Source organism: Psammomys obesus, unplaced genomic scaffold (assembly GCF_907164565.1).
Source record: "Psammomys obesus unplaced genomic scaffold, mPsaObe1.curated_primary_1811, whole genome shotgun sequence".
In the NCBI taxonomy this organism is placed as follows: domain Eukaryota; kingdom Metazoa; phylum Chordata; class Mammalia; order Rodentia; family Muridae; genus Psammomys; species Psammomys obesus.
The window spans coordinates 35629889-35642442 of record NW_026591086.1 but is presented as its reverse complement, the minus strand read 5'-3'; positions in this window follow the sequence as shown (position 1 = coordinate 35642442).

Here is a 12554-nt window from a genome sequence, read left to right as displayed (position 1 = left end):
TCTCCACCGTGCCCCTTGCCAAGTCCACTAATAGGGGGAACCTCCTCCCCATTCATCTGATCCTGTTTTAAACTTAACATTTTAATACTTAGTGTTAGCAAAAGTGATAGTCTCTAAAAGACGATAAACACTTCAATTCAGCAGAAAGACATGAGAATTCTAATTCCGCGTCTCCTAAAAATACAACCTGAAATTATTTAAAGCAAGAACTGACAGAAGTACAAGTGCTACACTGATCTGCATATCCGAAGATTTAAGCACAGCTTTCTCTACCACGATAAATCGCCTAGTCAAAGTTTAGTAAAATTCTGAAAGCTTTTTACCACGAAACCTGACAAGGTTATCTAAAAGAAGCCCACAGAACACAGAAACCATTCACACTCACAACTGTAGCAATATTTTCCGTTTCAGCAGCCAACATGACTTAAGTTGGTATTTTAAAAGCACCACCAGGAGGGCCTGTTTCAGAATGAGTGATGCTGTGATCTGAACAGTTCTTTTTTGTTTCTGTTTTGTTTCGTTTTTATTTTTTATTATTTTTTTTATTTTTATATTAATTACAGTTTATTTACTTTGTATCCCAGCTGTAGCCCCCTCCCTCATTCCCTCCCAATCCCACCCTCCCTCCCTCATCTCCTCCCTGCCCCTCTCTAAGTCCACTGATGGGGAAGGTCCTCCTCCCCTTCCATCTGACCCTAGCTTATCAGGTCTCACCAGGACTGGCTGCAAAGTCCTCCTCTGTGGCCTAGGTAGGCTGTTCCTCCCACGAGTGGTGGGGAGGTCAAAGAGCTAGCTGCAGAGCTCACGCCAGAGACAGTCCCTGTTCCCCTTCCTGTTCTTTATTGTGAGAGATCCCTGTAGAGCATAAGATGTTTACTAACGTATCTGGTCTCTACTCTTTAGACTCCAGTGTAAGTACCCTTTTCCTCTTCTAACGCTCCACCTCTGCTGTTAAACCTGTCAATTATCAATGTGTAGAAAGCTTAAATGAGTTCATAAAACAAAACTTTTAAATCTGGGGCATAACAATTTCTTATGGCAGAGAAATTTCTTGTGCAAGACTCCAAAAGAGATATGAAGAGAACTAAGAATGAATACACTAAAATTAAGAACATCTATTCATCAAAACTTATGAAAAAAACGAAAACATGAGCCACAACTTGGGGGAATATATTTCTTAACTGCCAAGACATTAGATCTGGAATATATGCACTTTGTTAGGCATGGTGGTGTTCGCCTTTAATCCTAGCAGCTGGCAGGCTAAGGAAGAGGGTGGTGAATATGAGATCAGTCTGGAAAATAAAACAAAACCTGAGTTTTTTCTTAAGTTCATACAAGGAAATGAAATGCATGAATGATAAAATTTTTCATAGGCAAAATATTAAAATGGGCAAAAGACAGATGTAAACACTCTCAAAATTAGCAATAAAAATATAAATTAAAACAGTGGTTGTGTTCTGGCTCATAACAACTTAATTAGCAAGTATTTGTAAATGTTATAGTATCAAAAGTTAGAAAGGATGTGGAACAACTGTTACGATGTAAATTCATATAATAATTTGAAAATTAATTTGCTTCTACCCCTTAATATATACCCCTTGCTATATAGACTTATCAACACTATAGGTCCTCCCTGAGGTGTGTGCCTTACAGCATTAATATGCTTAGGATGCTGTATTGTAGACCTGGTCAGTAAAAGCACAGAAAGTTGCTTCTCACTCTCCTAAACAGCTGGGAAGCCTAAGACCAAAGTGTCTGATAATTGGATTTCTGGCGAGAGTGCCCATTCTGCCTATTCATGGTCGCCTTCTCTTTGTTCTTCTGTTGTTTTTCCTTGGTGTACACACATAAAAGCACAGAGAAGAAAGAAGAGGAGCAAGAGAAGAAAATTATTTATGGGAGGAATGGAGAGACGAGGAGGTGAGTGGAAAGGGACTGGGAGGCGAGGAGGAAAAGAGCAGGAGAGACCATAAGACCTTTCAATTCTGTTTAACTTTAACTATGTACTAAGACCCCTTAATTTGAGCACAGTCACACTGGAGGTTTGAATTTCAACATGTGAATTTGGAGGTAGCAATTAAGTTCACAGCACCTATAGAAAGTTTTGCTTATGTCTACTAGGTCACTGTTACATGTGACCAAAATTATTTACAAACATGACAACGGCCTGGTGAAAGCTCAACTCAGTTACGATTTCCATTTCCTAATTAGCAGGCAACAACAAAGCATTTTGAACACAGAGCCTAGGGTTGCTGAACCAGGCGGAGGAATCACTCTAGGCTTCCGACAAAAAAAAAAAAAACCACAGTGGTCAAGTGTCTGCCTAACAAGTGCAAGGTCCTTGGTTCAAGTTTCAGCATCACAAAAGGCAAAACAAAGAAGGAACTAAATGAAACAGTGATTTTAGGTCTTTAAGTTCTGACTTGTAATTTTACACAGGCATGGCTGAGGCAGTATATTTGATCATTTAAGTTGCTCTTAATTAATTAATACTTCATATTTACCCAAATTGAAGCAGATGAAAAGAAATGCGTGTTATTTGTGCATTTGCCCCTTTTCACTACTCCCTAAGAGGAGAAGAAGCAAAGACCAATCCAAAGTTTAAATTAACAAGCTGAGAATAGGAACTTATGACACTAATTTCAATGGATTTCATAAGATAACGAATCGCTCCTACATAAGTAGCAATGGAATAGATAGAGAAAGAAAAAGCATAGCGTTAGATTATCACAATAGCTATTAACAAAAAGGTAGACTACATTTGAACAGGAGGCTGGAGACGTAGCTCAGTGGTTAAGGAGAAACAGCCAACTGAGAAACTGTCAATAGTCACACAAGAAACGGTAATGACCTGGTGATCTCCAGGAGAGTCACTGGGGAACACAGATTCGAAGCTGTGGACCTAACAGTTGAAGTTTTTGAGTTATCTCCGAGAGAGCCTGTGAGAGAGCTCTGAGAGAGCTCACTTAGAAGGCTCACTGCACAAGCAGAAGGGCCAGACTTGGAATCCCTAAGCACCAAACAACTATGGGATGGGGATGGTCTCCCACTTGTAATTCGAAAGCACCAAAACTAGACAAAGTGATTCCCAGAACAAATCAGCCAGGTGACGTGGGTATGTTGGAAAGCTCTGGGTTGAATTGAAAGGTCCTCTCTCAATGAATAGGGTGGGGAACGATAAAAGAAGATTCCCAATATCAACCTTGGGCCTCCATCCACATTGCAAGCATGTGTATAAAGACTCACACACATATATGTGCTTCAAACATGCATATACGCATTCACATCACAAACACACCAGTACACGATGAAAAGCATGAAACAGAAGAGAATTGTCAGTGAGGGAAGAAAGAGATGGACCTAATTAGTGACTTAAAGAAACATATTGTTTAATGATCCTTCACTGACATTGAAGTCATATGTGTTTTGTTTACTGCTCATATATGTTTGTTCATACTGCAGTATGAACCAGGGAGAGCTGTGACTAAACATGAAGCAAACTAAAGTTTCTTGCAATAGCCAGCTTTATTTAGAGCATCAGACAATTTAAATTCTGAGGACTAAGAAGAGCCACCTGAGTAAAGTGTACTATCACAGCTGAAGTAAACTCACTTCTATCTGCTACTCGTGGGAGGGGCACAAAAACACACTCCAAGAACAATTTCGTGTTTTGAAGAAGAAACTGATGTTACAAGACTCTTGTCTTGTTTTCTTGGGGTTTTCTCCCAGGCACTCGGAATTCTCACGCAACTCCATTCTTGGACTGTGTTCTGAACACTTTTTATTTCTACATAATACATATCCGGTGATTTGTTTCTCTCGTATACTTCATCCTTCCACTTGTTAAAGCATTTCTCTTCTGAAAAAAACATTTGGGGACCTAGATGTTAAGACTCCTCTAGCCTGGGCTTCAAACTAGTCTGCACTGTTCACCTTAGAACTGAAGTTTTGAGATTCTGAGTCTAGTTGATCAATCCTAAGGCTCTTATTAACATTAGAAATATTATTAACATTAGGAAGGAACTGTTACTCTAAACTCCACATTTAGCCATCATGAGAATGCAGCAAACTAGATTCACCTATGTCTCTTTTTCATAGTAAATAAACCGAGGTAGGAAAGGGTAACCTTTATATGCATGCCAGGCTTTGAACTCCACAGAGCTCACTTAGCACAACACACATTCATTCTCAGCACTTAATATTCCTCCTGTCCAGTTTCTTCACTTACAAATGTACATTTGTCTCAAGGGAACCCTAGACAATCTTTCCTGGATTCCCAATTTGAGGATCAAGGAGGCTCAGTCTATTTCTGTTGCAGAGTTAAACGAACTAAGCATGACTGCTGATAGAGGCATGAATCTTGCTGTGTGGAATCTAGACAGAGAAACTGAAGGCACCTTGAGAAGTGTGTCTTCTGAGATCAGAGATGATTTGATGGGGTGTCTGAGTCTCTGCTCTCAGTCACCCTGAGACTAACTGGAGCCCTAACCTTCCATTAAAGTGATGATGAGAGCTTATTCAGGACCCTTTCAGGATAAACTAGCTTAAATTTTAAAGCTTGCAAGTGCGAGTCATGAGTAATTAAGGATACCAATCGGTGTGGCTGTGGGAGAGTCTTTAGCAATGCTCAGTCAACCAGTAGGATAGCAGATTGCTGAGTTGGTAGTGGATGGAGATTCAGAAGGCTGATTTCATAGAAATGCAGGGTCACAACTATTCTGATTATGTGAGTAACAGATATGTGGAAAAATAGGTGGAGTCAGAAGGAAGCCTTTCACAGTGTACAACACAGAACCTGGTAAAAGTGAGCAAAGGTTTTAACCTCACAAGTATCACTTTCTTCTCTCTCTCTCTCTCTCTCTCTCTCTCTCTCTCTCTCTCAAACACACACACACGAGAGAAAGAGATGAAGAGGAAGAGGAGGAGAAGGAGAAGGAGGAAGATAACTAGGTTGCGGAAAGTGTCTAACAGTTAAAGCATTTATACACATAGTAAATGTTGGTTCTGAAATTTGCATCCCTTGAGCTCAATAAATGCTGGATGGACAATGTGGCCTGCTTGTAATCCCAGTGCTCAGACATCAGACACAGCGTATCTCCCGAGAAAGCTGACTAGCCAGACTAGCTTTATCAATGCTCAGGAACCAACTACTAACAGAGAAAGACCCCCCAAAATCAAGTTCAATTCAATTTGTGCTCCCACCTACACAGGTGTCTTAATACATAGAACACACCCACTCACACACAAACACACACACAAATACACAGAGACACAAAGAGATAAACACACACACAAATGTGAAATAAAAAAGGATCATTACCTGTTTTATATACTATGAGGATTAAATGAAATCATTTGCAGAAAGTTTTTGTTTGTTTGGTTTTGGTTTTGGTTTTCAAGACAAAGTTTCTCTGTATATCTTTGGCTGTACTGGAACTTACTCTGTAACCCAGGCTGGCCTCGAACTCACAGAGATCCACCTGCCTCTCCCTCACAAGTACTGGGATTAAAGGTGTGCACCACCATCACCCAGCTTCCATAGAAAGGTTTTAACCCAGGGCCTGATACCTGGTACCATGCAGACAAAGATTTACAGGAAAAGGGATGTTTGAGCTAATAGTTGGACAAATTCAATTATATACTAGAAAGTAGCAATTGCTCCCCTCTCTTATCCTGCTGTACCTTCTTGGATATCCCCTAACATCTAACACAGGCAGGACTAGACCTTCATATATTCTCCTCATAGAGGCTTAAGTCATAGTCTTAAAAACTGTTGTAAATACATCAATGGTGAACATAACATGCAAAGTCAATACAGACACAAATCAGATCTGAAAAGCACTAAGCATTCTGCAGCATTTTAAGTTACTCATTGTAAAGGGCTAATTATTAAAACGTGGATAAAGAAGCAGTTGTTCCAACCATGATGAAATCTTTCCTGCTTGGATTTGAGATTTATATATATATATATTTTTTTTTTTTTCAGTGAGTGATGAAGTAACTTCCAGATGGAGAGCTTTAATTTGTGAGATTTTTCCCTTGTCTATTCACATTGGCTTTAACTTCCATTTTAAATTACAGACAGAATCCCCAAAATTTCAAATAGCCCCAAGAGATTTGACGAAATAGCTATTCTCTTTCCACGAGCATGCTAACAAAAGCAGTTTCTTACCAAGCTATACACTACCCAGTGGGACTGATAATGAATCTGCATTATGGTAACCTTTGGAATAAGAAAGGTGCATTTATGAGACGGTGAGCTTCTCCCAGCGTGTGAATGCTCGTCTATGTAGACACAGCATTCGTTTGGCTATGCCAAGGCCTCCTGTATTTCTGTTTCTCACAGCGCCTCTGGATTTACAAAACCCATCCTATAGTACTCTACAATTATCGCCAGTAAATACTAAACATGAACGAGCTGAACAACTTTCACGGTGTTCAAAGTTGCTTTCTTTGAAAAGACACTAGTTTACATAGCTGATTTTAGGCTTGCTGCTGATTCCCTGCCATGGTTTATAGAATCGAAATTTGTGTTCTTACAGAGTTCTGTTTTTATGTATTTATTTGTAAACTGAAAGGGAGGGGGAAATTTGCCTGATGTCACCTAAATATAAAACGGCAGCATTTACTGGGAGTCTCCTACAGAGGGCACCTTCACCTTATTGGAAACCCATGTGAAAGAGAATCTCAGTGGGTACCAAAGAAAAGACCTTTAAGGCAGCAGCAACTGCACTTGTTTTCAGGAACCAGCTTTCTTCATGGTGTTTTTGTTACCTTACTTTAAAAAAAAAGAGCTGGCACCCTCTGTCCAATCATTGCTCGATACAGGATACTAACACGACCTTATTATTATGTTCAGCTTGTTTGTGGGTGAGCTGGAGACAGCTGTTCCTATTGCCTAAGAGGCAACTGATCAATGAAAGAGAAGGGAAGGACAAGTTTTGAGCTGCCTTTTTGCAACAAAGTCCTTTGTACAGCCGAGGATATTTTTAAAGCATTGTATTGGAAAACAAAGGCTGATGATAAAGTCCGGCATTGACATGACCAGTCTTTGCTGTGTTGTTATGGTTAGTAAGTGCTTTTGGACAGAGTTACTTACATAGGAACAATAATTATGCTTTTTTAGACACAAAAAATACAGTCATTGTCTGCTAATTCTAGGTGAACGGTAAAGAGTTATGAAAAGCAGCATGTGAGCTAGAGTACATACGTAAAACAGTGTCTTGAGCACATTTGTGTGCCGTTGAATCATTCAATGAAACTTTAGTATCCTATTTAGATCATTCTGTTAATATAAGACACTTGCTGTGAAAACAAGAGTGCCATATCATAGGAAATATTGTCTTAGAATTTATCACCACAGAGTATACTTGATATATATATATATATATATATATATATATATATATATATATATGTATATATCAAGAGGGCTCCAGCTATGACATTAATTTGATTTTGGAGTAGTTTGGCTAATCATAACACATATAAGAACAATATGTACAAATGATTTTTACTGTATTGACCTCACCAGCTCCTAATTAGGCAGCCTCTTAGACCTCCAACAAGTGCTGATAATTTTTTAGGAAACTATTTTGGATACGAAAATCAAATATTAATATCATTATTCTTGGGTATCAAGGTATTTTTTTTAAAAGACTTTTTTTATATTTTCAGATAAAATGCTATCTGCTTGTTTAGAAGTGACACCTAAAACATATGTTCAATGAAGCTCATCAATATGTATTTTTAATTCTATATTTTCAGTTACTCTTTTGCTCTCAGAACCAATTAAACTTCCTGTTGCTACTACTGAACTAGAACATTTGAGAATATGTTTGCTTTATACTTGACCAGACATAAACTACAAATAAGTAAGTTTAAATATATTTTAGTTAGCACATCAGTTTGCACCTCAGTCCTTTGAAAAATGTTCTATTAGGCAAATTCCTAGGATTTCTTGCTAGCAACTGCTGGAAAGCTGGTTTCTTCTTTAGCATAGAGTTTAGCTAACTTACTTTCACTCATATGAAAACAGAGAACTCCCTGTTAACAACAGGTTAAAGTTTGTCCTAATGCTGTAAACATACATATTTTAACATCAGTTAAATTAGCTTCTGGGAGAAAAGAGATCTATTTTCCTGCTTAGCTGAATTTCCCAGGAGAGAACACCTAGAAAGGCTCCAGTCTACCTGCCCAGGAGTTCCTGCTTTCTTGTTGACATTCCCTGGTGTTCTCTGGCTTCTTGCACTTTGTTGCATTCCAGAGCTCAACACTTTGAAGACACAGGTCATTCAAGTCTCCCTTCCTTGAAGCTTTCTTCTAAAGGGAGAGTAAAGGAAAAAGTCAATCAGTTCAAACAATTTAACTGGGGCAGCAGGAGGGCTTGCTCTTGCTCTGTTAGGAATAGCAAGTGATCCCTAAATCATCTGCTGGAAAAGTAGAAAGTGGTCTTCCTGTAATAAGGATGAAAAACTGAAGAAAGAGTCTAGATAACTCCTCAAGGGAAAGCAGATTAGGGCAAGTAAAAGACCATAAGAACACAAAGTGTGTGTATCATGCTCTGTCCCTTTAAGGCTCAGCTCTACAGAGTTCTTCAATAGGTAACTTTTATGGAGATATCATTGATGGGGATATTGTTGTACCCTAACCAAATGAAGCCAGGGAACTCAAAAAGTTTTCAAGAATCACTATGGATTTTGCCACCGCAATTTCACTAAATGTTTTCAAGATCTCAGAAGCTGTCTTTCATGGCAGGGTTAATCATTCCTTTCCATGATGCTGGATTCTGTCTCTTGAGTGCTTACCTCTAAGCAGACACCGGGACCCATGAAGGCTTGAAACACACAGCAAAGTAGTCATGTAGATCAAACTATGTGGTCTTTAATTTTCTCATTACTTTTAACTGTATAATGAAAAATAAAAACTATTTTACCCCTGCTTCTTCAAAAAAAAAAAGGTTCTTTTGAAGATACTTGGGTGGGAGCTGATGATCAGTGATTATTTCACTTTAAATCAACTCTTAGTTTAAAACTCAGCTAGAAGTGACAATAAGGGGATATTCTCCTAGATTTTATTTTTCTTCTCAATTTCTTCTTCCAGGAGATTAGTGCGGCTGTGTGGGGCTGGATCTGCTGCCATCATAGTGAGAGGTTGCCTACAGAGCACTTTTGAGACTATTTCAAAGATTGCTCCTAATCGTGAAGGCAAGGATGAGGGGACCTTTCGTAGTATATGACATGGTCATTGAGGGAATAGGAAAAAGTGTTTGTAGTCCTCTGACTGGATAATGCTCTAGGCTACCCTCATGCAAATTCTCTGTCCTGTTATAGCAATGATGCGATGATAACGTATGCGAAAGGATGATCAGGATGAATTTTCTTTTTATTCTTTGCATCTTCAGCAAGCAATGCACAGCATGCAAAGTTGAATGCATCATGCGTAACGGGCTGCTGTGCACGTTTAGATGAGAGTGACTTTAAAACAGAAAGTTTGCAAAACTTTGCACATACCCTTTGTGAGCTCATATTTGGAAGGTAAAGCAGCACCACAAATCTACCCGATCTCAGGTAACAATGCAGTGCGTACTCTTCTATTCTCAGTTTTGTTGAAGACTCCCGAACATCTTTTCTGATGATATGAAGAAAGACTCTTTCCACATGGATTCCAGAAAGCCCCACTTACTAGCCTAAGACTTGAGTTTTCAAATCTTTTATACCCAATTTGGTAGTATATCCAGATTTATGTTTCAAGATTTTTTTTTTTTCCAAATTAGTTGTAGATGACAAGAGAATGGGCTACACACATCTAAGAGTTTGTTTCTGGCATATCTGGTCTGAATGAAGGCATGCATGATATCAAGAGTGGGCAGTTTGTGCCATTTGGGGGCAAAGGGAATTGGGTGATATCACATCAGAAAAAAAGCTGTTTAAATTTCCCAGGTGACATTTATTGAGCAATATGCATACTAGATATCAGCAAAGGGTAAAATTGACTAAGGCCACATGAAAGAAAAAATGCCAGTAAGTTTTAAAACATAAGATAATCATTTTTTTTCCTGATAGGATATAAGGTAAAAAAAAAAAAAGTCATCATAATGCAGATTTGATGCAACAGAGATGGGGCTAGTTTGCTAGAAGGTACAAGCCTGCAAGCCTGGTAACCTGAGTTCAATCCCCAGACATCGTGGAAGAGAAATCCACTCTAAAGTCAGGCAAGGTCCTGGGATATGCTGAATTTTGAACCAAATGATGAGTCGGAGAAATTGAAAACATTTAATAAAAGTGTGATGGCAAAATGAGAAATGTTTATTTTTAGACCCAAGAATGAAATACAGCTAAAAATTTAAATGAGTTTGAGCATGTGAACAAAACATGTGCCCGTTTGATAAAGAGAGCCTTCTGCTGTTTTCAGAGCTATCCTTGAAGCAAAGGGTCTGAGAAGATGGCCATTCCTGCCTCACACCCTGACAGTGTCCCATATTCCTCTTATGAAAACTGGAGGGTGAGAAGTTGATCTGAGAAAAATCTGTTCCCAGAGTCTGGCAAAGACATTAGTAGAAAGTTGCCCTATTATTTGTTCTGGTCATCTTTGAAGCAGTTAATGCCTAAGTTTAAAGTGGCCAAATGAATTCACAGAGCCATTTGTGCCCTTTTCTGTTTTTGTTTTTGTGTTTGTTTTCCCCCATTTCATTGTTTCAAAGTACACCCTCTGTTTTAAGGTTTAATCTTTTGGACTGAGGCACATCACAACAAATTGCCTCCCTCTTAAAACTAGTATTTTTTTAGCTCTGTTAAATCAAAGAAAAATTTATTCTCCCCTCCCCAGTCCCAGAGCTCTCAGGAGTCTAAATGGTAATGATCAGTTCATTTGAGAAAAGGGCATTTTAGTGCCTTCTTTCACAAGCTCCTAAGGCAAGGAAGGTGTCTCTTTCCCAGTGATCTGCGCCTCCTTTTGTTTTCTGGCATTACTGAAACTGACCTGGCATGGATCACTGAGTGGGTGAGCAGGCAATCTTAAACACTTCTCATATAAATTACTGGTTCCCTTCCAAGAACGGTTGCTCACAGGGTAATACACCATTTTACAGCTTTGATAGCTGAGTCTCTTCATTCCACTATGCCTTCCCTACCCTTCAACTCCAACACCAGGAAATGAACAGAGAAAAAGACAAAGGAGGATGTGAGCCTCAGGAACAGTGTTCCAACTTCCAGTGGTATCTCTTGAACAGTTTGGAACTGTGGATTCTCCTGGCTAACTTCTTAAATTCCGGTCAAAGCTGTTTCTGTCTTAAAAGCCACCATTAAAATGAATAACATGTTTTATTAAAATATGATATGCTTTACATACATTAAGAAGCAAGTGCTAAATATCTACTCATGTCTACAAAAATATACAGTAGTGATTTTATGTTCACATTTTGTGGTTCCAGTCTATTGGGTAGAAATATCACATAATGTTCCCACAAACACAAGGTATGCCAATGAAGCACCCCTACATTCACTGGATGCTAATGATGGCCACATTCCCAAACCAATGACTTTTTTCCCATGAACTCTAATGGCAAGGTGTGTTTTTACTGACAGTTAACTTGAATCAGGGCATGCAGTATTGTATTTCATCTTGTGACTCTGTAAACTTTGTAACTTTCTTTGAAGTTAAGCAGTGTCAATCTGTTACCATGTCTGAATAACTCTTAGATGAACCTGACCGACCCAAGTAAACTCACTGAAACATACTATTTCCCCATAATTGATGTCCCAAATAAATGTTCTTTCTCAATAAAATGTGCTGGAAAACAAAGCAGCCTTGCATCCGGCACAAGTCGTATCATAATTAAATTTTATTTTATCCCATTGAGGCATGCTAAATGTTGAACAAAATATAATTTTAAGTAATTTGTTTGTATTCTTATCTGTAGGAGTTGGAAATTAACAACGTTGCTAGTTTGTGTTCACTGTTAAGCCTGGAGAGCAGAGAGATTGCTTTGCAAACATTACAGTTATTATGTCTGCAGTTGGTACTCTTTGTATAAATTATTGATCAGCCAGCTTATTTTTCTTTCTGCTTAATGGATATTATAGCATAGCCGTTTACAATGCTATAGTTAAGGTTGTGTCAGCACTTCCATTATAATAAACCCTCTGTTACAGGGGTTTATAACTTGTTATAAAATTTCGCTCTGGGCTGAAACTTGGCATACAAGACCCAGCTTCCAAAAGATAGCAATTGTTGTCCTTTCAATTTAAATAAAATTCTTTCTTCTGAAAAGTAATAAATAAACAGTTTATTCTTTTTTTAGCAATCCTTAAAAGTTCTGTCTACAAGTAAAACAATTTTATGGGCTATTTGTTGGATGATGACCCCTTCTTTGATTTCATAAGGCAACAACAACAAAAAAGGCTAAGATAATAAAGTAAAATAGCAAAAAAGTAAAAAAGTTAGTGAATCAAGAGAAATGTATATAGTCAGGTAATTTTTTATTATGACAAAAGTATACTATAATTTAGGTACCAATATTAAGCATATCTTTGAACTGTAACAAATAAAATGTT